Source organism: Poecilia reticulata, linkage group LG19, assembly GCF_000633615.1.
Source record: "Poecilia reticulata strain Guanapo linkage group LG19, Guppy_female_1.0+MT, whole genome shotgun sequence".
NCBI classification, from domain to species: domain Eukaryota; kingdom Metazoa; phylum Chordata; class Actinopteri; order Cyprinodontiformes; family Poeciliidae; genus Poecilia; species Poecilia reticulata.
Window position 1 is genome coordinate 7785111 of NC_024349.1, and position 3300 is coordinate 7788410.

General features: G+C 34.4%; 1 pseudogene; it reads left to right on the plus strand.

Annotated features, from left to right (window-relative positions):
* LOC103481793 (mucin-5AC-like) overlaps positions 1 to 1201 on the plus strand; it is a 29066-nt pseudogene extending 27865 nt beyond the window's left edge.
* Positions 1202 to 3300: the final 2099 nt, after the last annotated feature.

Below are 3300 nucleotides of genomic sequence, written 5' to 3' on the forward strand. Positions count from 1 at the left end.
AAGGTCCATGTGCTTCAAGCCCATGTCTCAGTGGAAGCACATGTCAAGAACGTGCTAACCGGACTCACGTGTGCTTGTGTCTTCCGGGAGAAGTTTATCAACAAGGCTGTCAAAAGGGTAAGTGTCTGAATGTAAAATACATTGCTTCTCATAATGTATTCTTTAGAGGCAATGTGTTGCTTCTCATAAAGTAATACATTTTTTCACAGTGTCACCATAAATACCTATGGTTCTTCCAAACTTAATTCAGTAAAGAGACTAATCTAAAACAGACTAGATAGTCTTGATGTAATGTATTTGATGGGGGGCTCTATTCATGAAACTTGTATATTTTTTGTGCATCTTCAGTTTCAGTTTCTTCACTCACACAATTTAATAAATTCCATGATGAACTTCCAACATACAGTTTTACCAGATAATACAGATCAGAGATCGACACAGATCATAACTACAAGATTATTGTGAGTGAATCAGGTCTCCAAAGAAGCTATTTAAAGCTTATAGAGGGAGCCTATTAGCATAAAGGTTAACGCACAGTTAAACTTTAGAAGAGTGATCCCCGCACATGCGAATCACTTCTAGTTTATGGGACACGAACATTTTTGACTTTTGAAAAATCATGATCATTACAGTTGTCATAATGATGACATTTTTAAAATAAAATTGTGTAAAATGTATCAATATACCCAAGCAATAAAAAAGTAATATTTTAAATCAAAAAGCCATAGTTGGAGAAGCCAAACAGAAATAACAGGCACATTGCCTCTCCTTTCCTCTTCTCCTCACACTTGATGCTGTTTGACAGGAATCACAGAAGATGTAGCTGCGCTTGGCAGTGCCTGAAAGTAAAGTAATGAGATGAAAATGTGAAATGATTTTACTGTCATAGACAAAGAAAAAACATAGCAAAGCATTGTTTTACCTGTGGTTTTTCTGCTTAGAACAAATGAAAACATTAAAAATTATAAATACAAAAGCAGCAAAGACATGGGAAATTATCYCATATTCAACCTGTTACATGTGTCCTGCTTAAGAAAATATTTACTTTGAACCGCAGTGTTAAAATAATATGAAAGCTAATGTTGGTTTCAGGTTTTTCTGAGTCGCTTTGTGAATGTAATTTTGGAACCCAGTGTGCTGCCCCCTGTTGGTGACTTTGAAGATTTTTGATCCTTCTGCAGTCCCAGATGAGATCAAGTGATCCTCAAAATTATGACTTCGAAACTCCAAATTAAAACTGACAACTGAAATCAATCTTAAAAAATTATGCATAAATCTCAAAATTATGACTTTTGTCTTTGCCATCTCAGAAAATGTACATTGTTTTCTTTTTTCCCCCCAAAGTAAGCTTTCTGAAGAAACAACTTTAATGTGCATCTTGTAGCCTATTGTTCCATCATTTAACAACATTTGAAGCAGACCCACCACCAAATTCAGTGTTTTAGGTTTTGTGTGTATAAAAGTGACGTAGAYCCTCCAACCACAAATCTTTTTTAACCCTAGAGTGCAGGGTTCATTATTTGTTTTAAACACAACTGTGCTAAACTGGCAATTTGTGTGGTAGTTTGTCGTGGACTATGTTTAAATAAAGAGGAAATACTGTAATTCTTTCTTTAAGCATTTTTATTGTCCCTGAGTTTTTGGGCAGTGGAATTACCAGATTAACAGAATGACTTAACTGGGCTTTTATATGTATTTATTTGACAAATGAGATGCTGTAGCAAACTCCCATTTGAACATTTTTATTTGTATTTGTGGGATTTTGGGGTAATTTTCTAACAATAATTTTGTTTTCCCAAATAGCCAAGGTTTTCCCTGCTCTGGTGGCCTTAGCGGAAAAATATCTTCCTGAAATGGCCGACAAAAAATCACMAAAATTTAAAGAGATTKCAGAAAAAATTGTTAATGCGGTAAGCACTCATTTTTCTTTTSCTATATTTTATTTTGTTCCAAATKCCAGAATTATATGCYACTGGAATCACCTGTGTTTATTTATCAAAAGGTATTTTGTTCTATGTGCMCAAATACTGCTTAAACAGAACGCTRTTCACTAAAATACTATTTTTAATACACAGATTAACAAAGAGTTCAAAAATAAACCTGGATTCATTTTAGCAATAGTCCTGGAGCTCCGGTAAGTTTCAGTGTTAAATCTGTGTTTTTTGGACAGTAGTAAATKGATACAGTATGACAAAGACTTACCAGTATTCTCTTCCATGTTTTCATTTCAGGGAAATACAAYCAGCACTAAGGTCAAACACAGGCAACGTTGAAGCATCAGTCGAAACCATCTATGAAGCAACGTCTGACGTCACAGAAGAAACTGTAATAGAGGCAATGGAAAAAAATATCACCTGCGAAAGCTGTCCACTGCCAGCAAACGTTACATGTGAGTTTAATATAAATATGTACTTCTGAGGATTCTCGGGCCTAGTTTACCTTTTCCCTTATACAGTACATTCATTACACTTATCTTTCAGAATATAGGTTATATTAATCAGAAAGCTGTGGTGTTAAGACTGGTTCCCATTTGTGTTGGCAGCTTGATTTCCTCTTATTCTTCTATTATTTCTCTTATTGCACTTTGGATAAGTTTTGTGTTTGTACTTTATTATTATTATTATTATTATTATTATTATTATTATTATTATTAAGACCCACTTTTCAAAAAATTTTACAGGCATGGCACCTCTTCACACACAAAACATACACATAATGTTGGTCATGATTCCTGTCAAGACTTTAAATCTGAAAGAATCTCTGAGGAATTTAAATATCAGTGATGTTCTTGATTTTAGGTGCTTGTTATGTCATGAAATTTGCTGATCCTGTCAAACTTCTTTTCTGTTCCTTTTAAAGTGAAAGACCTTTGTCTTTCCGATCCATGTGACGAAACAACTGCAGAGTGCAAACCTACAGTGGGCAGTTTTGAATGCACATGTTTAGATGGTTATATTACAACAAACTACAGTGAAAGATTATGCATGGGTAAGTATATTTAACAATCAAGAGAGTTGARATATTTCACTGTGCACTGATTGYAATGTAACTTTCTGTACTTTAGCATGTCCCTCTGGCTACAAAGCTGTGAACAACAAATGTATAAAGTAAGTGCATTGATCTGACTGTACGACTTTACGGTTTTCTGCAAGTACATCAGTTTCAAGTTAAACAATTTCTTTTCTTTTTTATCAGATGTGGCTTTGGTCGTTCTGGCATGAACTGCAAGGATGGTGAGTAAACAGCAGTGAAAATCAAAGCATGTACATCAAGATGTTAATTGTTATGTTTGTAAGAGGT